Source organism: Camelina sativa, chromosome 18, assembly GCF_030686135.1.
Source record: "Camelina sativa cultivar CO46 ecotype springtype chromosome 18, ASM3068613v1".
In the NCBI taxonomy this organism is placed as follows: Eukaryota; Viridiplantae; Streptophyta; class Magnoliopsida; order Brassicales; family Brassicaceae; genus Camelina; species Camelina sativa.
In genome coordinates, this window is record NC_141897.1 from 6,562,792 (window position 1) to 6,589,875 (window position 27,084).

General features: G+C 38.3%; 1 non-coding gene and 2 pseudogenes across 1 annotated transcript; 1 reads left to right on the top strand and 2 right to left on the bottom strand.

Annotated features, from left to right (window-relative positions):
- Positions 1-2,813: 2,813 nt before the first annotated feature.
- On the bottom strand, positions 2,814-4,047 carry LOC104760750 (epoxide hydrolase 3-like; annotated as a pseudogene).
- Positions 4,048-7,126: 3,079 nt separating this feature from the next.
- Positions 7,127-9,111, top strand: LOC104763202 (uncharacterized; annotated as a pseudogene).
- Positions 9,112-11,951: 2,840 nt separating this feature from the next.
- On the bottom strand, positions 11,952-15,115 carry LOC104763203 (uncharacterized). Its single transcript, XR_015589341.1, has 6 exons — positions 15,008-15,115; positions 13,556-14,441; positions 13,143-13,464; positions 12,737-12,805; positions 12,468-12,638; positions 11,952-12,382 (listed from the first exon to the last, which is right to left on the bottom strand). It is a non-coding gene; the product is annotated as an uncharacterized LOC104763203 (transcript).
- Between the last annotated feature and the right edge of the window lie 11,969 nt (positions 15,116-27,084).

Sequence of the window (27,084 nt, forward strand, 5' to 3'; positions counted from 1 at the left end):
GCACAGGCTTGCCGCCCTTGTCAGAACCTCCATGCTGATGTGCCTGCCTAGGCTGAACTGCTGGACTAAGCGCCACTAACTGTGCCCGGATGTCCTCCTCGATCTCTGTCGTAGTCTCAACCAGCTCTGCACGTGTAGCATCACCCCGCCCTCTACAGTGAACCCTCAAATCGTCACATAGGGACCTCAAAAACCTCCTGATCTGAGCCTCCTTAGACTCCATAGCCCGACCCCCATACCTCAGAAGTCTACTGAACTACAAGTCAAGCTCTTGCACTGACCAATTCCCCTAAGCTAGCTGAAGGAACTCCACCTCCAACCTATCTAGTGCCTCTCTGGGAAAGTATTTGCGGTTGAAGTCCAAGACGAAGTCAGCCCAAGCCATCTCCCTCTGCACTCTCCTAGCAGCCACAGAACTCCACCACAACTGAGCATCCCCGGTAAGGTTATGAACCGATATATCCACCCAAAACTACTCAGGACATCTGAGAGACTCGAAGTTGCGTTCCACTCTCGTCCTCCACCCATCAGCAACAGTAGGATGAGTACCTCCTGAAAACCGCTTGGTACCAATATGGTTCATCTCTCTCAACATGCTCATATAGCGAGAGTGAACCCCTACATCTGCACCCACTGGCTGTTGCACCCCCGCCGCCACTAGCGGCACAACCGGTGCCTGAGCCGATACCACTCTCGGTTACCGCTCTAACAAGCCCGCAAGATCAACCCGTGGGACTCCACCCGCAGGGACTCCCACACCTTAAACCCTAGCATCACCGGCTACTCGAGCATCAACACCGCCCCCTCCGGTCACACTCATAGAATCCCCCTGGACACCCTGCGACTCGCCAACACACTCTGCTATCACACTTTGGTCCGCAGCCTCACTAACCACTGGGATTCTGCCCCTACCACGACCACGTCCGCGTCCTCGACCACGACCAGAAACAGCACCCTCTCTAACCATTTGCACTACCACAACAGAAGGTTAATCACACAATTAAAAATACACAATAACAACATAAACTCACAGTGAAATTACATTGTAGGCTTGAAGAGGATGTTCTTGGACTCCATGCCACACACAATTGACTAACTCACATAATCAATCAAGACATGCAATCTCAAACATCAACAACAGAAATCTAGTGAACCCAAACCTAGAACCGTAAAGGCTCTGATACCAAACTGAAACGACCTGACCCGTATCCACTAGCCAGCTAACCACAATCACAATCAACAGCGGAAATAGCCAAATAAAAACAAATCAGGACTCTGCATCGACCGACACCAACCATGCATCGATCGATACCATCTTGGGTTGCATCGACCGACGCAACCTTGCATCGACCGACACAAGTAACACTTGCATCGACTGACACTCACATTGCATCGACAGACACAATGCTCGACATTACGCGAAAACCCTAATTGCATCGACCGACGCCTCCACATGGCATCGACCAACACCTCCACATGGCATCGACCGATGCTCCTAGGTCAATCCGCACCGTCCTCGCACTGCATCGACCGATGCAAGAAGTGCATCGACCGAAGCACATTATGAGCATCGATTTCCCCGAAGCTTCTCGCCGGATCTTCGTTCCTACAAGCCACAAACTCGATCCTAAGCCACAAGAAAGCCTCACACAATCCTAGATAACGTTCTAACAAGCCACATAACACATAAACACACAGATCAGAGAATCTCTAGCTTAGATAAGCTATGGTCATGCACTTACCTTTGCCACAGAAGAAATCCGACCCTAACACAGGTAGAAAACACTCCTAGGAAGCTCCTATGACGATCCCAACTACAGATCTCTGCAGAAACAGCTTCCAACTCCAAGAATCTCCCAAGAATGCTAAAGAACACCAAGAACTCTTCTCTCTCTCTTTCGTTTCGCTCAAAAGCGGCTAAACTCGCCTAATGAGACAAAACACGAACATAAGGGTTTTCCTTTACCCAAAACGCAGCGTTTAACTTAAACTCGTCCGCACTAAACCGGCTATGCATCGGTCGATGCACTATTCGGTTTGCGGATGTTACAAATATAACATTTGATTTTTTTTTTAAATCGTCTATGCTATGATTTTAAATGTGCTTTGTGTTCAGGCATTATAAGGAGATAAGATTGTTGTTAACCGATAATTAAATCGTAATTTATTAACATTAGCCGTTTTTAAAACATATTAATATATACCAATAGTTATATATTTGATATGAATTATATGATATATAAACGTATGAGTACACTAAAAACTTAACAATTAAAAATTAATAATATCATCAAATAATATAACTGTATCATATCATTAAATAACTATAACCATATATAACGTAACCATTTTAATGGAACCATGTTTAACCATAAACGTTTATTAAATTGTTATGGTTAAGAATAAACAAAATTTCTAAATGTTGTAGGTGGTTAATAAACCGTAACCGTGGTCATGCCTAACTCCAAGCCATATGTGCGTGCCAAACGAAAAAAGTTCCAGAAGGTGAGAGGGAAGGAAGTTCGAGAAGTTCTATATTGTTTAACTTGGTTATTTATGTTTCATTGGTTTGCTTGCGAGTCACTGGGACATCTACAATTTCTGTTCTTACTAAATTCGTCAGACTTGAGATCACAATTGGTTCTCTATTATTAGTCGCTACAAGATTTTCAGTGTGTACAAATTTTCATTGAACTTCGTAATGCCAAATTCATATTATTGTTGAAACAAACACATGCAAAAGAAAAAGAAACAAACAGATGCAAGAACCAAATTGTTTGGAGAGACAACATAACATAAGCAACACAAGAACCCTAAAAGCTTTTGTTGTTGTTCTGAAGCTTGATGATGAAGTCACTGATGTGAGCAGTTACCTCTTGAGGTTTCTCTTGGTTAATGAAGTGACCAGCATCTTCAATTACTACTATCTGAAGATTTGGAACATCTGCAGCAAATCCCCCACCGTGAATGTACTCTTTAACCCCTGGTGTGGTGTAAACCGTGTCGAAGTCACCGGTCATGAACTTCACGGGAACTTGAATCTTAGCTCCGGTCCATGGTGCAGTGAGCTCCCAATCCCTGATATCAACCAATAACAAATAAACAAAAACACGAACCCTAAAGTACGCATTCATATGTTAATTAAGAACGTACAGATCTATGGCTCTGTAGTAGTTCAATCCACTGGTAAATCCTGTCTTGCCAAATTGGGAGGCGTAGAAATCAAGATCCTCCGTAGAAAACCATGTTGGCAATACAATGTTTTCACAAATAGGGTTAGGGTTTTCCCCAAAGGGATTCTTCTTAGCTAAAATAGCCGGACCGGGTGACCTCCCTATGAAGATTCCCGTCAGAAGGCATCTTAGATCTGCTCCCGCAAACTCTTTATCAATCTTCCCCGCTTCCTGCAAATTCAAATTGTTTAAACAAACTGAAACTAAAATATTTGGACACAATCAAACAATATTGTTTTATTGGTCCATGTGAATTACTTGATTAGTATAGCCGGTTGCTAAAATTAAAAGAATAACATAAAAGAAAGATCGAAAAGCAAAACCTGAAATCTACAAACGTAGTAATCATCACCGAACAAAGCCCTAAGCCATTGAACAGGCTTGACACTAGGGTGTCTTCGTATGTACGGTACACTCATACAGACAAAGCCCTTAATCTTCTCCGATCGGAACAGACACATAAACCATCCGATTATGGCTCCCCAATCATGGCCGACCAGAAACACCTTCTCTTGATCTCCAGCTACAATGTCCAGAAGAGCCATAGGTCACCAACGATCTTTAGACACGTGTACTCGGAGAAAGATTCTGGCGAATCAGAGTCACCGTAGCCTCGGAGGTCTGGAGCTATAGCGCGGTAACCTAGAGATGATAACCCAGTAATCTGGTGACGCCACGTGTACCAGAGATCAGGGAATCCATGGAGCAGAAGCACCACGGGACCTTCTTTGGGACCTTTCTCGGCAATATGCATTGTTATGCCATTGACACTCACCATTCTATGATCGATTCCTTCCATTTCTCCTTTTTTTTTTTTTTTTTCTGTTGGAATTTGTTTGTACTTACTAAGCTGCGTGATGATGATATATATAGAAAACCCAAAGGGAACATTTTAAATTACCTATCGTTTTAGATAACAGGTTTACTAGTTTTAAAAGAAACTAGGTAACAAGGATAAATTGACTCAAATAAAATTATTATGGATCATTATTTGTGTAAAACAAAATATAAAACTAAAGTGTTTTTTTTTTCAAGTTTGCGTTTGTTTTGTGTTAAAGTACGTTTTACCCGTTAAATATTTAAACGTGGTGAAGAAAGTTTTGATAAAATGTAACCATTTATGGCATATGACTTTTTGTGTTTTTAAAAATCAAATTTATATTTTTATGTTTCACATTATTATTTACAGAAATGTAAATTAATATAATTTATAACTATTTAAGAATATATAACTCTCCCCAATTAACAACAAAGATGGAATAAAAAATTAAAAATTATGTTGACGTAAAAATATATTATACTATTTTATAAAATAACAAACTAAATGCATTTTTTAGATTAATCATTTCTCCTGTTTTGTTAAAATATTTTTCATATCAGTTTATATTACATAATTTTTGAATATTAATATTAAAAACTAAGATATAATTATATATAAAATATTTAGAAAGTATAATACATTCAAAAAATTTAATAACTTTTTTGTACTTTAAAGAATGTATTTTCAGTATTTTAATGTAAAGATATGAATACTACTGGTTTTACTAATAAAATTATACATCAGATTTTATATGTTGATTTTGAAATATTTATAAAAGTAATTTAGGAAAAGAGGTGTACATTATTGAATTTGAAAAATAACAAATTCTTTTAATTTTCATTCAATGAAATATATAATGGCATGAACTGTAATTAATGTAAACTAAAACGACAAATTGTAAAAATGTGTCTCGAGTTCTCTAATGACGACACATCAGCTTTTTCACAAAATGCTTTCTTATTAATATATATATATATTAGGAGATAAGCAAGTTGGTAGAATATTAGTAAATAAATAAATAATGATATTACTATCAAACACATATTTTGAAGACATAAAAACAACATTTATTTGTATTTGTCTAAAAAAACTACATAACATGGATGCATTGATATCGTTGACCTTCTCAAAAGAAGAGTTTCCCCAATAGGTAATAGTTGGTGAAATAAATTAAAAACTACGGTTGTGGGAGAGTTAAACAATAACGTGTATGATAGAAAAATGGGCGTCTTGTCCAAACTGCCTTTTTTGGCCCAAAACTTGTGGATCTGCCATCTCGAAACTGAGCTTGTGGATCTACCACTTTTTAGACGGTTATGCCCTTGATTTAATAGCGGGATAGTCGATGGGTTTCAAACAAAATTTAGATTTCTCGGGCTGGGTTTGGGACGCGTATTTCTCTGGGCAGAGGTGACTGTTCAGCGAAATGACTGAGGGCACTGTAGTTTTATTGACTTCTGTGGCTGTGTATCCGTAGGGTTTTGGTATTTGGTGGATCTATAAAATGTGGTGGTAAAATAGAGGATATGGTAAAATAGAGGATATGGTAAAATAGAGGATATGGTAAAGGCACTTGTTTGTCGTAGACATTGGGGAAGAAAACTTATACCACTTTCTCGGTAGAGCAAAGGAACCGTTTTGCGGTATAAGAAGCAGAACTTGTACGAGATAAATGGATCCGCAGGTAACTTCCCTTCTAACTGTCTTATACTATAGTATCAGACGTAGGAACTATGTTACGCGGAAGTGTGTAGTTAATGTGGTACAAATAGATGATAGCTTGTGATGAATGGTTTAGGGGGTACTGCTGGGGAGATGTTTCTTACACAGTTGCTAATGTCGTGTATTTCATTTTAATTGGTAACAGGGATCTGAAGTTGCAGTCTTTGTCATTGCTGGGAGTTGGGAATGCTCTGTTATGGGAACTTGGGACTTCCTCATTGCTAAAGAATGCTACTCACGGGGCATTTCCATTACCATTCAAACCAGTTACGAGGACCTTATATTGATGGTGCGTAAGGAGTTTGAGCTTGATGGAATGAACTTTACGCCTAAATTAAGCTACTGGCTTCCTTCACAACTGTCTATCTTCTCAGTGAATTCAAGACCCCCAGTCGTGTTAACAAGCAGTGTCAACGTCCGGAACTTCTGGCAAGTCAAGATAACAGCTCCCCACTTAAATATGTTATTGTCTCTTGATCCTGAAAGCAGTTATGTTGAAGGCCCTACCATCCGAAGACAATGTGGAATGGTAACTCAGAAGGGTAAAGGAATTGCGACTGATGATAACATTGGTGATTTAACACGAGTTACGATAGGCCGTAGTGGGATGGAAGGATTTCTTGCTGGACACAACAATGATTCGAATAAACTTAGTGGTGTTAGGAGGCATCTATTTGATGGCAATGATGTGTCTTGCTCCACTGACGCAATGAGAATGTACTCCGTTGCAGGTAATACGGGAGGAAACTGCAGTCGGAGGAGTGGATTGATGGTACATGATTTTGACCTGTGTCCTGATACTAATAACAGTGGGTTCATAAGACTAGCAGATGCTGGTAACCCTTCCCTATCTCTTCACTCTGACGGGAGCCAGTCAGAAGATACAGATGTTAACAAGTTTCTAATTAGTGAAGAGGATGAAGGTTTTATGCGAGAGATTGCTGAAATAGAGGGACGGTGTACTCAGGCTAGGCTGTTGGAGGGAGATAACAAAGCTACGGACAGTGATGATGTCGGTGGTGGTGAGGAGAATGAAACTAGTTGGGCTGATGCTTTGGTTTCTTCAGGTTCAGATGACGAAGATTTTGAAATGATAACTATTGGAGTATGGTGTGTGATCAAGACTATCCCTTGAATTTGGGAGACACTTCGTTAAAGAATGGTCCATCCCCTGTTGTTGATCAAATAATAGATAGTAATGGAGCAGCTGACATCGGAGAAGAAGTCCTCGTCTACTGTGCACAACGTAGTGAGGCAGAGCTACGTACGGATGAAAATGGAAGAGGTGATGGTTTACCTGAAAGAGGGATTGGATTAGATGGATTGCCTGAGCATGGCGAAGATATTTGAAATGATAACTATTGCATCAATCCCTGCGGTGAATAACGTGCATAGTGGTGCACTTTTGGTGGATGTTGCTAATAATGGGGGCAACGTTGACCCTGCGTTTGAGGATTATACGCAACGACGTGACGCTGAACCTGTTTTTGATGACGTCTACCAACTCACAAACACAAATGGGTGTGCAATTGTCGCTGCTGAAGAAGATGCAATATTTATTGGTAGAGTTTTTAAAGATAATGCGGAAATGCAAAACACCCTCGCCATATATGCCATCAAGAGGTTGTTTCATTTCAAGCTTGCTAAATTAGAACCAGACAGAATCATTTGTTTTTGTATCGATCCACTATGTGCGTGGAGGGTCTTTGGTCATTCTGTTTCAAAATTCGAAATAAGATTAGCAACTCTGATTCACACATGTTCAATTATTGTTCGATCCCAGTATGAGAAACAAGCTTCTGCAAAAGTGATAGCTGAGGTTCTTAAAGGAAAGTATGCTAATGGATTGCCTGGACCACGAGCCGTTGATATCCCTGCCATAGTCCTGGAAGAGCTTAAAGTGTCCATAACCTATATGAAAGCATGGTATGCTAGGGAAGCTGCTATTATCAAAACCCGTGGTAGTGATGAGTTTGGCTACAAGCTGCTTGCAGTTTACATGCATTTGTTGAGAAAAGGTAATTTAGGGACTATATACAAGCTCGAATTTACTGGTGGGGGCGTGGTTGCGAGCCAGTTTAAGTATCTATTCTTCGTGCTTGGAACATGTATTGCGGGGATAAAACACATGCGGAAGGTTGTTCTGGTTGATGGGACGATTATCAAGAACAAGTTGAAGGGGGTTCTCATAGCTGCAAGTATGCAAGATGCGAATTTTCAGGTCTACCCAATAGCATTTGCAATAGTTGATGCCGAAAATGATTTGGCATGGACATGGTTTTTCAAGCAACTGAGTTTGATATTTCCAGATGCTGCAGATTTGGTGCTTGTCTCTGATCACCATAGATCTATTTACGCTGGTGTTCGCAGTGTTTATCCTCGAACTTTCCATGGAGCGTGTGCTGTCCACGTTGAGAGGAATGTCAGAGCAAAGTTTCATGGTGACGGGCTATCAAGCCTTGTTGGGAAGGCTGCACGTGCATTTAACGTTGGTGATTTCGACGAGTCTTACAAAGAAATTGCATTACGGAACAAGAAATGTGCAGCATACTTGGGTGCAATACCACGTGAGAATTGGACGCAAGCGTTTTGTGAAGCTAAACGGTACAATATAATGAGCAGTAATATTGCAGAATCCCTCAATGGGGTCCTAGGGAAAATTCTTGAACTACCGATAGTTTCAATGGTTGAGTCAATAAGAACCAAACTAATGGAATGGTTTTGTTTGAGACTGCTGGCTATGGGGTCGACAATAATACCAAATGTCAACAAGTTAATGCTGCGACACCATATGGCTTATGCCGGTTTGGCTGTGAAAGGGGTTTCAGCCTGGAGTTTTCAAGTTAGTAATGGAAAGAAGATGTACTACGTTGATTTTCTTAAGAGGACATGTACATGTCTCCAGTTCGAGAAGGTCTAGATACCGTGTTGCCACGCACTAGCTGCGGCTCGTATGAAGCAGATTGACGTTCACACCTTGGTGGGGTTTGTGTACAGTGTTAAACTTTTCGTAAATGCATATGAAAAATTCATAAACCCTGTACCTAATCATTGTGACGAAGAAGTGCCAGCTGATGTTGAGGAAACAGAATTCATTCCACCGACAAACAAGAATGGCCCTGGCCGTAGGAGGAAACGAAGGATCCCGTGCACTGGAGAGTTTATGGTACAGTTAAGGTTATGGTTGTAGCTACTGATATATTTAGGTGCGTCCTATTCATAACTGAGTTTTTTACTGTGCAGGGGGCTAAAAGGCGTAAAAGAGGGCCTAATAAGTGTAAAATATGCTTCGAGTCAGGGCATAACAGAGCAACTTGCTCTAATATGCCTGCTTAAAGTAAGTATCTTGAGAATACCACTATCGATATTTGTAAAAGACATGCCATTTGGTTATTGATTATGTTACGTATGACGCTTACAAGTGTTTGATGGGGGGGAGATGGGTTTTTGTGTAAAAGCAGCTTTTATTTTTTTGGGTCACGGTAATATGATAGATGGTAATGTTGGTCTGCGGTTAAGTTAGAGTAGAAGTTGTCATGGCTACTACAGATCTGTGCATTGCCACCATTAGCAGATAGAGTTGATAAAAGTCTGTTGTTTCTGATAATGTTTAATATATATTGCAGGGTATGGAATGGTATTTTCTGTTTTTTGGTATAGTAAAGGAGTATCGACAGCTGTCTATGTAAGTGGTCTCTGAGTTTTTGTGCAACATAAACTGTTATAAATATGCTTTAGTTACCTGAGTCATTACTATTAGTATACTTTTTTTTGGGAATATCAATCATTGTTACCTGGACTGACTGTGCAAACGGAATGCAGGTGTGGAAGTGGGGTAGCAGTTTTTTTTGGAAGATTGGATCAATGATGTCAGTTTTGTAAGTTTCTTTTGGAAGGGAGGACTATACCGCTTACTAACTACGAAGGCGATTACGGAAGATGTCGGTTTTTTTTAATGTCATTTCCTGAGCCGATTAACGTAGGGGGGTCTGTCTCCGAATGCGTAATTGACTAGCATATATTAGCAAAGTACAATGTAGGCATGTGACGGTTCACTGAAGTTATATGTATGGATGAAGAACGAATATGATCATGTTGTAAACATTGGCCTAGCGGTGAAGAAATGTTATGGAATTGCTGCTTTTATAATGTATGATGCTCTATGATGATGAAACTGTTTGAGTAGAACTCCAAAGAGAGATATAGATATAGACGGTAGGTTGTTGCGCGACAACAAATATAGATAGGACACATATCACTACGGCTTATCAGGTGCTTTAACAGAAATAAACTATTGATTAGTAAGACTTTGATGGGTGGACGCGAATAACCAATGATGGATTTTTCACATATATCGCGGAAACGTGTTGCATACATATAGGCAAAGAATTTGCGGCAAAGATGCATAACAGAGTACCCATTTAGGAAACAATTTGGGAGCCCTCCGCCAAAGCGGAAAGTGTGGTCATACGCATCACGCCTTGGAAACCCCATGTCACGTACTTGTGTGAGAACCAATTCACCAATGCCTATAGCCTCATCGATTGTAGCTACCCTAGCAAAAAAAGAGTCGATGACACGCATGCCATCGTCGAAGTTACCACAACAAAAAAGAACTAAGCCAGCAGCAAACCGAGAGTAGATGATGCGTCCAGCAGCTTCACCTAGGAGGTCAATAACTAGTTGGCAAGGTCCGTTCTGAGCAGCCAAACGTAATCCTTCAACGTACTAGACTGTTGGGTTGAGAGCCTCAAGTCAATGGAGGAAAACGGACGGTATACAGATCCCTCACTCGTAAGTTGGCTGACAAAGATGAACTCATCAATGTCGACTTTAGTAAGAACACTTTCGTCCAAGGCAAGAGTAGCTAAAGCTGGAGAAGCAGAAATCAAAGGACCTAGTTCGCGGAAGCTATGGTGAGAAAGACGACGGACAATGTCCAGGATGATAGGATCTGGAATGGTTTCCATAGGAGAGGAGGTTGATTTTAGTGATTGTTTGATTGTTATGTTTTTAATAAAATGTATTGGCCGGACTTTATATAGACGCTACTAAAGTTGCAAGGTGGGAGTTAAGTGTCACTTATTTGGCAATAACTGATGATGGTGAAATAGTGTAACCGACTGCCAATTGTAGTAAATGGATTCCAGTAAGTGTAGGTATGGAGGAGGTAAGTAGATTGTATTGGCATTGAAGGAAGTCCGCAATAAATAAAAAGACGTTTACAGTGGATGAGAGCAAAATTTAGTGGCTACATTTTGACTGCCCTTTATGACAACAGAGTACAACATGGGACAGAGCCAAAAGTGGTACAATAAGTTACGAAGGTAACGCGAGGACTAACAAAGAAGCAACCACATGACACAGTACCAATAGAAAAAAAAATTAACACACCGCCAGTCCAGACGACAACCACTGGAAATACATATAGGGATGTCAACATAGTTCCAAGTGTTAACATGGGAACGTAGCGTAGAAGGGCCTATCTGTAGTATATGGTGGAAGACGGTATTTGCGATATGATCAGCTTGTAATAAAGCAGAAGTTGACGCTAGGAAGGAGTCAATAGTGGATATTGATTCTGGTTAGAACCCAAGGCAAAACTGCAAGAGCCCTTTCGCGAACAAAGCTTCATGTGAACAAGTCCCAATGGTACGTAGCAGGTGAAGACTATCTTCTGCACGGCCCATTTGTGCAGCAAGGCGAATACTTTCAAGGTACACTGCATGGGGATTATGAGATCTTAAACAATTACAAAAAAAAGTTCGGTAGGGAGAAGAAACGTTAATAAGTGAAGCGTTGTGAAGGAAGGGTGCTAAGGAGACCTTGTGAACCACAATAGCATTAGATGTGAGTGTGTTGTAAAATTTAGAAGCAGTAAGCATACCACGAAGATCAGTAAATGAGTGCTGGCCTACACGAGAAGCTATATCAAGTGCTGTATTGAAATCAAGCTTGTCCATGGCGGCTCTTACTGATATTGGGTAGGGAATACTATTTTTGGAAGTAGAGGACAGAAGATATTATACAGTTCTTGTGGAAGCATTCATTGGTATGTAATAGGAAGTTGGAGTGGTGAGTAGGTGTACTAGGGGAGAGTGAGGTTTTCACTAGAGAGATGATGTTTCAGAGTTATGGTCGATTTGATATAAAGCTATGCCAAGTAAATGAAGCGGTTTTACACGAGCTTTTTAACATTTCATCAACTTTTAAACCGTGTAACTTGGTATGTAATGAAAACATTGTTATTAGAAAGAAAGAAAGTAAAGAGAGTTAAAAAAATAGGAACTGTTTATAAAACAAAGTCTTGATCAATCAGAATTGGGCTCAACCTGAATCTGTTTGCAACGAAGTTGCCGAGTCTTCCTGCGCATGTATTAGGCATGGACTATAGTCTTTGAATTCCGGCCATTTGACTGTGTGCTGCGGGCAGTGGGCTCTACTAGAGGAGTGAGGGGGAGAAAAGGGTTGGTTTTACTCTTAGGTGCATTGCAAGACCAGAGGTGGAACCTTGTGGGTCGATGTTATGGAGGTCAGACACGTCTGCTTAGCCGGGCAATTTTCCCGTACCTTCACTCTCATTGGCAGTGAACGCCATAGACTTCCCCTGCACGTAGGTTACATAAAGAACAGTATGTTAATATATGAACGCAATCAGAAGCAGTACCAATTGGTCCAATGTAACAACGAACCTTTGAATTAACATGTAATGGTGGTGGTGACTTGGGAACGACATGTTCAGACGTCGCCTTGTTGGTTGTGTGACATGAACCAAATCACCGCCCTCTTCATTTTGTAAACAAGCGTAGGATTTGAGAGTACTTTGCGGCTTCCTGTAGCAATGATATACGAGAAGGCTGTTTCTGAACAGAATAACAAAAAATTGGTGGAGGTATGATTGGTGAATATAATAGTTGGATATGACTAAGGAGATGGGATGAGGGATATCCAGGAAACATACGGGCATACCAGAGAGAGTAACAGGACTGATGCCCTTGAGTGCAGCCGGTGATAATGTGTGGAGTCATGGCTGCCAAGATGTACCGTTAAGTTAAGTTAGAGACCACTAGGAAGGTCAAGCATAACATTGAAAACTTCGTATTCTTACGAATAGGAAGTGAAGAAACACATAACACAGTAAGGGATGTATCGAGGACATAGTCCGATAAAATGTAAAAGAGAGAGACAAACTTTAGACTTGGTAGAAGCAGTATTGACAAGCGAGATGTAAGAATACATCATAGAGGAAGAGGGAAGGGAAGTATTATTTTGGTTGTTCTTAGCCTTATCAGGGATTTAAGCTGGTTGATGTAAACTGATAATAGATTATGTGGACTGACGGTTGTGGAAAAGCTCAAGAACTTCACCCATAAGAGACGCCTTGAAGGTCATAAGCTTTTCCTCCAGGGCAGAATCAACGTCCTCAACATTCCTTAGGGTGCGACCTGCATTTTTGTATTTTTTCCTACTCCTCTCTTTATTCGAAAGGTCACTCGAACGGCATTGATCGAGTAGTTTACGTTTCTGTGCATAGAGGAGGTGAGGTATCAAAGAATCACCTCCACACCAAGTTTCTTTCATAAATTGAAAGCCCGCAGCAATAAGACTCTCTAAATGTTTGACTTTGGGGTCGCAATATGACGCGGTTAAGAAGACATAATGGCGAGGTTTGGGAGACATAACGAAGAGCTGAAAAGGGAAAAAACGAGACAGATAAACATAGTTTCAATTACAACTGATATACATGAGCTACAGCCTACAGATAAAGAGAACATCATACCTCGGGATCATTTTCCACATCGAAAATGTTTGATGTATGGTAGGACTTGCATTTTGGAAGAACCACAATAGATGTGTCAACGAATGTCGTCAAATCTCGCCAATGAGGGAGGTATTTTAGCAACAAGGGCACATATTTAAATGCAAACAACTGGATTGCTAGAGGGAACCCGTGGACAGCCATAGATGATTGTATAAGCTTAGAAAGCAACACCGGTGTGGTTGGCAAATATCTTCCAAGTTTTACCATCCTTAGCAGTCTTGTAAATGAGTGGCGACCCCAAGGGTAGTTGAGAAAGAAATCAACATCTTTAACCATCTCAACAACTTCCGCAGATGGTTTGACTGGGTGGTTCCGACACAGAAGTATTCCTTCTACAATAACAATGAGACAAAGTCTACATTTACGCCACATGGGCATATTTGATTCAGACTTGAGGTGGTTGACTATTTCTTTAATTGACATACAACCAAGTGGGCCGAGCAGTAATGTATACCAGTAAGGGCAGCCACCTTCAGAATGAGTGGTTGCAGCGATGAGTTCATTCTCCGGAGGTAAAGGGTGACACCATATTCCAGTTACATCTTCGAACTCTTGAAGGGAGAACCTTAAAGGATGCCCCCCAAAAACGAACCACAACTCATCAGTGTTATCTGTATAAACTGCCTACAAAGCATCTTGTGGACCAACTGACCCGATAATGAGCATTGACGAACATGCAGAGAAAATAGATTCCCTAGCAGGGAAGCCAATAACCTCGGTAACTCTGGCATCCCGTGATGTATTTTGGAAATGTCTATCAAGTATTTCGGTTTGGAATAAGAGTTAGTTCGAACTGCGTAGTCTGGGTAGCAGTTAAGAGCGAAAATCCTGTCTAGCATGGCTCCTATGACATTGTAAGACAGAGCAACTATTAGTTGGTTACCGTCTCCAACAATGTACCCTTGCAAATGGAATGTTAATGTGTCTACTAATGGCATATCGTAGGGATCTAAACCCTACAGATCATGTCCAACATAGAAGAAGCCAATGAGAACACAAACGTTATTACGACACAAACCTCGGTTATGACCTTGATTTCTGTAATAGATTATTGAGATCTAAACCCTACAGAGCACCCCCAAGTCCAATACAGAAATTGAGAACCCAAACGTTAGTACGACACAAACCTCAGAGATGTATGACTTTTGTAATAGATTATTGAGATCTAAACCCTACAGAGCACCCCCAAGTCCAGTATGAAAATTGAGAACCCAAACGTTATTACGACACAAACCTCAGAGATGTATGACTTCTGTAATAGATTATTGAGATCTAAACCCTACTGAGCACCCCAAGTCAATACGGAAATTGAGAACCCAAACGTTATTACGACACAACCCTCAGAGATGTATGAATTGTTGAAGCAATTATCGTGATCTAAACCATACAAAGCATGGGGAAATAAATTACCGACAATGACAACCCAATCGGAATGATGACAAGGTATACAAACCTGGAGCAGCAGATTCTTGTAAATGCAGATCCAAAATACTGAAACAGTATACTCGTTAACATACAGATTACAGTGAGAGAGCTTGAAATTGAACTAGAGAGAAAAGAAAATTTTGGGCTTCACTTACAAAACAAGTGCCTTCTTCTATCCAACCCGACTGTTAATCAATGGTCACCGATTGATAGTAGTAGCAAGTGAAAGTTGAGGAGAAAAGCAAAGCTGTATATCAGGACCGAGACAAGAAACAATGAAATATATTTTTAAAACGACGACGGGATGGTGACGAGAAATGCCCAGTGTTCAAGAAAGCGCTAGGCGGAATCCAGACGGTAACTCAGCGCCTAACGCCTAGAAGGATTAATCAGAGTTAAGCATTTTTTTAAGTCTTCTAAGCGGATATACACATTTATGCAAAAATATAATATATAATATATAATATGTATATGTATATATAACCAAAATTTAAACAAGGATGAACACAAATATATTTCATTGTAACATTTGGTGAAGTTATTAAACAACTATCATAGTGAAATAAAAATAACAAGAAACGTGAGGACAAAAAAGAAAGACAAGAAACGTAACATTTGTTGGGCCAAATAAGAAAAACCATGCCAATTTTTAAAGCCCATTAAAGAGTTAAGTTGTTCACGTGACTCTATTCACGAGTAAAAGCGTAAAACAGTCATCGTCTTCTTCGTTTGTAAATTAGGATTTATGTTAAGAACATGTTTTTGCAGCCGCCTAAAACCGTCGAATTCGATTAAACGCTGTCGAGACCGCCAAATAGCTTGCCCCGCTTAGTACTGCTGATTAAAGAGAAAGCGTGGCGGACCACTTACGCCCAGCGCTTAGGCGTCGCCTAGACGGTCGCCTAGGGCGATTTCTTGAACAATAGAAATACCCCTTTTTTTGTTCCTCTACTTTCTCGGGCTCGGGCAGGGACAAATAAAAATAAAACTAAAACCGAAATTAATTGGAATTAAGAAACTTACCTCTCGAGACGGGGGGTAGCACGGTAATATTATACGCATAACAAATGGTAATTCCGGATACTGTGCAAGAAGGGGTAGTCTTTACAAAGACCATCACAGAAAGTGGTCTTATTATAATTGATTCGAGAAAAATATCTCAAATAATATATATTTGACAACTAACCATTTGGAGAAGTAAATGCACTAGGCTTCTCCCTCACGTTTTCAAATAGAAAAGTATTATGGTTGACTGTAGAGTAAATTAGTTAAAGTTTTTAATATAATATTTTAGAATTGTTTTGGAGTTAATTGTTGGAACTTTTACGCAAAATGCGACTTATTAGGCCAAATTTTTTGTTTTTATCATTTGTCTAAATAATTTTCAATTCTGCCACTTTTGCCATTTTTAAATATAAATTGTTTTAGAATATTTTTTTGTGAAATATATACTTCATAACAAAAACTATACTCTAAAAAAAACTGGAACCTAAAAAACTCAAACATCATATACAAATTTGTGTTCTTAGATAAAACAAAATAGCATTTTTAAAAGTCTTTTTGGACAAGTGGCAAAACTTATAACCATCCTTCAAATAAGTTTGTATCTAGTAATTAACTCGTTAATTTTGCGATAGGGACCTATTTGGATGAGAGGTTAAATGTTGATACTAATATCACTTAGTATTGCAACCTAACATTTAACATGTGATATTTGATAGAGATATGAGAAAATCTAGGAATATAATCAAGTTCATATCTTAGCTTTTTTATTGTTTTATATAACAATTTACACTTTATTAGACCAAAACATTAAATTGATAGAGATCTGAAAAAATGTAGCAATATCTTTCTTCTTTTGTGTAACAGGAAATCTATTTCCACTAGGTAATAACCTGCGGATAACCGCAGGTTGAATTTTTTTGATAAAAAATTGTTAAACGAAACTGATATAAATTTTATTTGATTATATTTTTGATAAAAAATATTACCCTTTCTGGTAAAAAATGTTGATAAAATTTGTAGTTGTAGATTTTATTAAATTAGATTTTTAAAATATTAGCTGTTAAATTTTTAATAATATTTTTTTAGTTTAGATTTGAATAGAATTTATTTAATTCTGTAGATTTTATTTCATTGGATCTGTCTACTATTTTTTTTGTTCATTAATAATTAATAAAAATTAATTAATTAATTAAACCTTTTTAGTGGCAAGTGAATGTAATTTTTTACACACTTTAAGGTTAGTTTCATATTTGTACTTCCCAATTAATATAGTAGGATTAATTGATTGGCTATAGATTCTGATTATTTCCATTTGACATTTTATGAAAATAATAAAATTGATACTTAAACTTTTAATATAATAAGAAACATCCCATTAACCTTATTAATATTTTTTTATTATAAAATTATTTTTAATATATACTATATATTTTATATTTAACGTTTTGAGAAATATTTGATTAATTACAACTAATAATTTTTTTTTTTGGACAAATAGTTGCTTTCATTTATGCAAACTAGAACAAGTAAGGATCTAAGGGACCCAAAGTTGAAAACATTACAATGCAAAGCATTCCCCAATGCTAAAAGAAACTAGATAAGGTTCATCTATTTTGAAACCATAAGAGCTGTGAGAAAAAAGCTTAGAAGCATATTGACACATGTGAGATCTTTGCTAATCGAGAAATCATTCTTGAGTGAATCGAAGGACGACAGATTGGTCATAGTCACAAGACATTCTGACGTTGATAAGGAAATCAATGTTTTGGTTCTTTCCAGAGCAAGATGAACTACATGAAGTAGCATGACAACAAAGATTCTGAAGACTATGGCGATATAGTCTGTTGAGAATTGCTTTAGAACCCAAAGCGTAGGGTGTAGATCTCTTCGAGAAGTCGCATAATGATCTTTCAAGCACATAATCCAGGTGATGGGTATAGGAAAAGCTATAGTCAGGGTTCGCAAAAGATAAATGTAGACCCATAACGAAGCAGGAGGATCTTCTCTCACATGGAAACCATGGAGATTAAGCATACCACACAAAGCTTGTCTTAGGGTGTACATTAGAAAGAGAGAAACATACCAGACTAGGATCAAAATCTTCAAGGTGTTAGCAAGAGGTTGTTGGTTGAAGTCGTTATATAAAAGAGTCGAGGAGAAACTGCTAGCCAAGGATCCTCCGAGGCAGTACAACATCTTTGGTGACACCAAATTTGGCCCTGCTAAGCGTTGTGTGACACCAACAGGGGTTGCATTGACTGACACAAGCTTGCATCGACCGATGCAAGGTTCACCTACATCGACTGACACCAACACTGCATCGACCAATGCATGCTCGACATTGCACAAAATCTCTAATTGTATCAATCGACGTCTCCACATGGCATCGACCGATGCTCCTAAGTCAAATCGCGCCGTCCTCGCATTGCATCGACCGACACACAAAGTGCATCGATCGACGCACATGCCGAGAAGATTAGATAGACCATGGTCTTGCGCTCACCTTTGCCCAAAAGATTTTGACCCTTAAATAAGCGGATCTACACTCTTAGCAAGCTCCTACAACGATCCCAGCCACAGATCTCTCTAAGAACAGCCACAAGTCACCCAAAATCCTCAAGAACAGTTTTCTCTCTTTTCCTTCTCTCAAAAACGACTAAACTTGTCCACAAGATGACAAGACCTCTTTTTTATACTCGACTCAAGGGTTTCCTAATCCTTAAACACACCCAAAACACGCGTTTAACTTAAGTCGTCTTGCAAAAATCGACCTTGCATCGACCGATGCAATACCTGCATTGATCATATAAAAGAGACTTCATAATCATTTATCAATTTGTAATTGTATTTATTTAAAATCATTGTATAAAGCTCTACTTTTAAAATCTGTTAGTTTGTTGATGGGTTTTAAATTTAACTGATAATATAACTAAATTTTATTTATATGATGATGTAGATAATTTATTTGATGATGTAGATAAATTATAATTTATTTGGTTAATTTCTTGAATTATCCATTTACAACATAATAAATTCAGATGTTACAAAAAATGTATTTATTTAAAATTAGAAAAGAAATAGCATTTTTGCAATTTCTTAATTTTTAAAAACTCTACCGTAATTACGAAATTATATTTATTTAAAAATATTTCATAATGAAATTTAGTTTTCCTTAATTAGTTATTAATGATTTTGTTTTGGTAATATCTATATGTATCCATGGATTTTGGATACTCTATTTAGATGATCCACATCAACATCCACCTAAGTAATGCTATTTTTTTAATCATGAAATATTAATGACCTATAATTGAAAATACCAAAAATAAATAAAAAACAAATTATGTAAAATTAATTAAATTTTAAAATAGTAAAAAATAATCTAAATTTTTTTTAGTAAAGAATAAAAATAATAAATATATAAAAATGAATTAAGTAACACAAATGAACATTTTAAAATAGTAAAAATAATTAAGAATCTGAATTGTTTTAGTAAAAATTTTATTATTCAAATATTAACCAAAAAATGATCATATTTCAAAATTTAGAATGAGTTAATGAGGTTTAGAATGGAAGTAAGATTTTAATGCATGGTGGAGTAAAAAAATAATTATATAATTGTATTTGTAAAATACTAAACATAAATAAAATTGAAGTGAAACATTAGTTTCTAAGAAACATATAATACAAAGATTTATTATTAAATTTCACTTAAAGAAAAATAAAAGATTAATTACTCAAGTCAACTTAAAAGTTTTGATCTAAAATGAAAAAAAATATAGAAAAAATTAGATAAGTCACACTTTTTTCAATGGTCACAAAATATAGAAAAAATTAGATAAGAGTCGTTACAAAAACTGACACGTGATCAATGTAGGATATCTTAGAAGTCATATTATCAACTGAAGTTACAATTCTATAACATGATAATTCACGATTGTATTAATTCACGATTTTGGGTTTGTTTGGTTTAATTCGGTTGTCTAAACCGAGTGTATAAGTGGAAAAGCGACGAATTGAGGGTTCTTAGAGTGTTTTGTCGCCGCTTGAGAGGGGAAAAGAGAGAAAGGAGAGAAACTTGTTAGTTGAGAGGTGTTTGGCTTGTTCTTGGTGATTTTGGTGAGATCTATAGCTGTGGAAGGGAGAGTTGTTACTGGGAACGAAGGAGAAGCTTCTTAAGGTGTTGTTTCCCCGTTTCTCAACCAAATCTTCCTGCAAAGGAGGTGAGTGCTTGACCATGGCTGATCTAAGCCTAAGATCTCTTTTGTTTTGGCTGTTCTCTGTTTTTTGTGGTGTTTTGCTTGCGTTGTTTGGTTGGTTTCATGTTTCCTTAGGTTCTTAAGCGTTTGGGAGAGTTTGGGATGAATTGGAGGCGATTTGGAAAGGAGGTTCGACGTTCGGTTTCGTGCAGATCGTGTCTGTAACATCCGTGAATCGGAATCCCGGTTTGGGATGTGCATCGATCGATGCTGGAGGAGCATCGGTCGATGCTGACTCATTTTTCTGCGTTTTGATTTAATTTAAACGCTGTGTTTTGGGCAAAGGGAAAGGAGAAAAACCCTTAAGTCGTTCTTTTGTCTCATTAGACGACTTTAGCCGTTTTTGAGAGAAAAGAGAAGGGAGAAAGTGTTTTTGAGTGTTCTTGAGGTTTTTGGGAGATTTCAAGCTGTTCCTGTAGAGATCTGTAGCTGGTATCGTTGTAGGAGCTTCCTAGGAACGTTTTCTTCCTGTGTTTGGGTCGGATTCCTTCTGTGGCAAAGGTAAGTGCATGACCATGGCTTATCTAGGCTGGAGATTACTCTGATTTGTTTGTTTATGTGTTGTTAGGCTTGTTAGTATGTTGTTTGAGGCGCTGGGAACCACAAGAAACGATCCCAAGCCACAAGACGGTCGATGCTAGTGCGAGGACGGCGCAGTTTGACCTAGGACCATCGGTCGATTCCATGTGGAGGCGTCGGTCGATGCGATTAGGGTTTCCGCGTAATGTCGAGCATGTGTCGATCGATGCAAGTGGGGGCATCGGTCGATGCAGTTGAACCTTGTGTCGATCGATGCATACCCTGTGTCAGTCGATGCTGGTCCCTGATGGTGTCGGTCGATGCAAGATTTGTGTCGGTCGATGCAGATCCTGGTTTGGTTTTTTTATTGTTGTTTGATGGTTAGAGTATCTCTATTGCTTGTGTGTATAGCCCGGTCGATGGGAGGATTGTCTTACTGAGTGTTTATAAAATACTCATGCATTGCAATTTGTGTTTGTGATGCAGGTAAGGGCAAGGTGTGATCGTGGAATCAAGGCAATGAAGAGGAGGATGTTCTAGCGGTTCGCTTGGTTGTCTGGCTTCTGTTAGGTTGCTAGAGTTGAGTACTATAATGTTGTTTAGGAATGTTGCTTCTCTGGTTTATGTTGTTTGGATCATTTGTTTATGATTGGATTATTATTTGGTTATTGGTATCTGTTTTCCGCGGTTGGTTGTGTTTGTGGTTAGGTGGCTAGTGGAAATGGAACCACTAGTTGTAGTGTTTTTATTATTATTATTATTATTTTAAAAAAAAACGACTTTGTTTGTTGATTGTTGTTTGATGGTTAGAGTACCTCGATTGCTTCTGTGTATAGCCCGGTAGATGGGAGGATTGCCTTACTGAGTGTTTATAAAATACTCATGCATTGCAATTTGTGTTTGTGATGCAGGTAAGGGCAAGGTGTGATCGTGGAATCAATGCAATGAAGAGGAGGATGTTCTAGTGGTTCGCGTGGTTGTCTGGCTTCTGTTAGGTTGCTAGAGTTGAGTCCTATAATGTTTTTTAGGAATGATGGTTCTCTGGTTTATGTTGTTTGGATCATTAGTTTATGATTGGATTATTATTTGGTAATTGGTATCTGTTTTCCGCTGTTGGTTGTGTTTGTGGTTAGGTGGCTAGTGGGTATGAGACCACTAGTTGTAGTGTTTTTATTATTATTGAAAAAAAAACGGGTCAGGTCGTTTCACTGTCTGCGAAGGCGATGTCGATCAACACCAGTTAGGTGTCGGTCGATACCATGGTTGAGTCAGTTTCGGTCAACAACAGTGATGTGTCAGTATCGGTCGACACCAGACATATCCGAAACTTGTTTTCCTGGTTTGATGTGTTGTTTCTGTTTTGTTTTTTTGCCTTAACAATAGAATCTCAGTTGCTTATGACAATACTCATGTATCTCAATTTGTGTTTGTGGTGCAGGTAAAGGCAAAGTATGATCGTGGAATCAAGGCGATGAGGAGAAGGAAGATCTAGGGTCTCATTGTGTGTTGTTGGTTATATTGTTATTGATGTTGGAACCTTGGATAGAGTTATGCTAGGTTGTTGGATATAATGGTTAGGAATGTGATTGTATTTATAATATCTTGGTTTTGTATTGTTGGTATGTTCCCGCTGTACATATCGGTTGTTGATGGTTTAATTAAATAGTATGGGATGCTTAATTATATATTATTATTATTATTATTATTAAAAAAGAAAAACGGGAAGGGTTGTTTCAATAATTAGGCCAACAATCGACATTCCATATTAGAACTTTTAAAAAGATGTACATAGATTTATACTCAAAAGTTTGAATGATTATATTTGAGCTTAAGTATTTCTACTTATAAAAAATATTTTAAATTTAAATCCCACACGTGCGCGTGGATACACATTCTAGTAGTGAATAAATTGAATGACTATATCTTTATATATTAGGTCTCGTCTCAACCAATACTAGAATTACTACAACATCCAAGTTTTTAAATTTATCTTTGATTTCAAATTTTCTTCTACGAGTTTTGAATCGTTTTCTTTGTTTTTAAACTAAGAGTGGATTAATATTTTGATTTTTTTCTCTTTTGTTTTTAACGTTGGCATAAGCTTGAAGATAGCTTGAGGTACAAGCTATACTAATCCTACTGAGTTATAGAATTAGGATTAATTCTATATAGGAGTTATCTAAATATGTTAGTTTACCGGTTTAGAATAGGAAAGTTGTCAACTCTAGGGTTAGGCAATTGTTATAAATACCAAGAGAGCGTTTCATGAAGAGGTGCACATTTTAGATACTCTAGAGAGATGTACACAAGGTGTGTGGCGTCGCCGATCAATAAGATCCCGTTAACAAAGTTTGTGTCGTGTTTAATATTATGGTCTTACATACACGCACATGAACGTTCTCTTACGTTAAACATATATATCTAGCCACATATATGTGCTTTATTTGGTATCAGAGTTTGTATCTAATAGAGATCTATTGTTGTTTTGGATGCGAATCTAGATTTGTGGGTTTGTGCTATCCATTGGAGTTGTATGACGAAAGAACGCTACTTGTTTCCATTACTATCGGGAAACAATTGTGAAGAAAAAAGTTTTCTTGACATGAACTTTGGTATGATAAATTCAAGAGTCAAGATCGATGATAAAGTAACAGCCTTAAATTACATAAATCTAGAGGAGGTGGCGGTCGTTGATCAGAATCGTGTTACGGAAGCATCGATGAAGAAAGGAGAATTGTTTTTCTCGTCATGGCATGTGCTCTCTCTTTATCTTCATTTTAAAATTTTGACCCAGGCTAACATGTATTTTCTTTTCAGTTTTAAATTCTGACCCCAAAAAAATGGAAAAGATGCCGATACATTTAAAGAATATTTGGATTATGACTTGTGAAAAAATATTTTGAAGTGTGAACCATATTTGTTTCGTATACTCTTGGTTATGTGAACCATATTTGTTTCGTATACTCATGGTTATGTGAATTAAATATATGCACATGCCATAAATATCGGTCAACTTGTTTTTTTTTGGGACAAAAAATATGGGTCAACTTTCAGAAAAGAAAAAAAAATACACAAAAATGCTTAACTTAGTTTTCACTTAACTTCGGTTTCAAGTCATGATTGGTTATAAGCTTTAATGCATTATTGCATGAATGTAACTGTAGACAAGTATGTTTCTTTAATCTTTTTGTAATATACTAGATTTTAATATGTGATATACTGCAGGATTATATCTAAAAAATTAAATAAAAATGTAATTTATTTAGTAAATTAACTATATATATGATTAATGTTTTCTAGTTTTTTAGTGTACAATCCTTATATCTATATATTATTTCGTGTCCAATTATTTGTTTCAAAAAAAATCGATTAGTTAGAGTTAGAGATACATATTGGAGAGAAGAAAGATCGAAAATGGAATTTGGAAGTAATAATGAGATGAGAAATCTCGGGTGTGATATTTGATAAATTAATCTTTGATTGATTATAGAGAAATTTATGCAAATTTTGGTATTAAATATCAATGGCATGAACACATGGCCTGTAAATAAGTCGAAACTCTTAGGTTTTTTATACTTCTTACTTATTTTCTATTGATCAAAAAATTCATATGAAAAATATATTATCCCCTTTTCACACCAAAAACAAAAATATGAAAAATATATTAATGTTTTTCTTTGCTAGGGTTTCATAAGATTTAACTCTCCTTTAATCAACATACAATACAACGATTACCACAATATATTACTTAGTATAAACTATTTGAACTATATATCAAAAATTTTCACTTTTCACTTCTTTTAGAAATACTATTTAGTATGTACGTAGATAATTAAAGAGAAAATTCATTAGTAAAAAGTAAGGATATAATTGGTCAATCAATTGATCAATTTATATAGTAAAGAATGATTTGGCATGATGATTTTTATATTATTACTAGCCTGTCGAGTGTCGAAGGTAAGCTAAACTCTCGATCTCACCTACAACTAGTAGCGGTTAACCATTTTTTTGTTTTTTTTTTGGTAAAAGAGAGGGGATAAATCCCTTCATTTTATTAAAAAATAACTAAAAAATTACATCCGAACTTGATGTGGAAACGCAGTTCTATTTGCATCCTCTAATAAAATTGGATGGACCACATCCGGACAAGAATCAAATAAATGTAACCCTACTCCTAAAGCAAATGCATAATTCGTTAACGCATCCGCTAGGCGGTTAATCTTTCTATACACATGAATAATCCGAACCAACCAGTTTGTATAAAGAAGAATTGGCACAAACGTAAGAAGGCCAGCGGGTGAACCGTACTAACCCCTAACTGAAGAAACTCCACCACTAACAGCGAATCCACCTCTAACTCCACTCTCCGAAAACCACGGCCCAAGCAATAAGAAAACCATACTACACACCCCAATATTATGCCAAAGGAGCTATACAAAATACCAATATGAAGCCCAAACCCGCCAAAACAAGCACCATCCCCATCACGGATCCCACCACCAGCCGAAGCCAGACCAGGATTCCCATGAGATGCACCGTCGGTATTCAATTTCACCCAACTGTCACATGGTTTAGACCAAGAAATCAGTCTTTCAACTTGCACGCCTACTGAACCCTCTCCTCGATTCACCAGGTGCGCATATCACACCTCCATTCCCAACTCCTTCAAAAGACACACTCAATCCCTACACCGTCCCAAAACTCGAAACACATTCCCTTATCGTCATTTCCATCCCCACCAAACTGCCAAAATAAAAAGTGTGGTCCAATCGGCATCCGACCACAAATTGTCAAACAACCACTCCAATAATGATTTCCCAAAAAAAGCTTGCCTTCTCTGCCTACGCAGTAACCTCATCCAAATTCCCGCCATAGCCGGACAATCTCTTAGCATACGTAAATTGACTCCAGCGCCCCTTTGCACACCAGGCAAACCTCACTTTCGCCTATATGACGTCGAAACCTCTCCATCTCTTTCATAATAACTTGATGGCTAACCAACCAGAGGAAAATCCGGACCCATTCTGGAGCCACCACCGCCCAAATACGCTTAAAACGTTCTCCATACACGGCTTTGGCGAGGCGTCTCATACAAGTAAATTATAGGCCGAACTAACCATAAACCTACCATTTAAACCACTGTGCCAAGACAACTTAACTCCATCGCCCAACTTCCCATGAACCACCACCGCAAACAACCGAAGTAGCACCTCTTCCGACAACCACTTACTAAGAACCTTAACATTCCATCCATGCCCTTCAATCCAATAATCCGCCAACCGTTTCTCCAACTTCACCACCGGTAATAGAAGAACTGACCACACCCATAATGGGTTCTTGTAACATTCTGGACCAAATTTTGAGTTAGTGTCGATCGAGACCAAGGAGGGTGTCGGTCGACACCACTAAATTGGTGGTTGTTCGGTTTGTTTTCCTAATCGTCCGGTTTATCTTGGTTTGGGTTTGGAAATCCTAAGTCTTGTTTTATAGGGACACGAGCAGCCTCTCTTGGAAAGGGGGTGGTCTTTTGTCGCTTCTGGGAGAGAACGAGAAAGAGGGAGAGAGATGGTGAGTTTGATCCTAAAAGCAAAGAAAGGTTAAGAGGAGCAGAGGGATCTGGTTTGGTGGTTCTAGAGGAGAGAAGGAGAGAGAGTGGTGGTGCTCTCACTTGGAAGGGAGGAGAAAGGAAATCCATCCTTTTCATGTGTAAGGAGAAGGATTTGAGCTTGGTAGTGGATTGGGAGAGACAAGGAGGCTTTCTCATGGCTGTTATCCAGGTAATTTGTGTTGTTTTAGTGTTATATTGAGTAGAAAATCGATGATTGTAGAGGATTATGGATTTGTGGTGAGAAGGAGCTTGGAGGAAGGCTTCGATCCTGATTTCTGGGTTGCTGTCGTTCGACACCTGCGGATGAATGCGCGGACTGGTTTGGGATGGCTACTTCGGAGCATCATTGGGAGGATGAAACGAAGTCCGATTTGGCAGAAATTTGGTCTGGAGCTTCGTTGTGCGGTATGCTTCATATAAAACAGTCGGTTTGTGAAATTAACAGTCGGTTTGTGAGTTAATCAAGTGTTCGTATTGTTGTCTGGCATAGACTGTTTTGTGGTAAGGTTGGAGTGTCGAACGACACCAAGGTGGTGTTGGTCGATGGAAGTGATGTTGTGGGCATCGGTGTCGACGACACTAGGGAAGTGTCGATCGACAACATGTGTGTTGGATCTCAAGTGGTACGATGGGTGATGATTGAAACCATATGGAAGTGTAGGTTGACATTG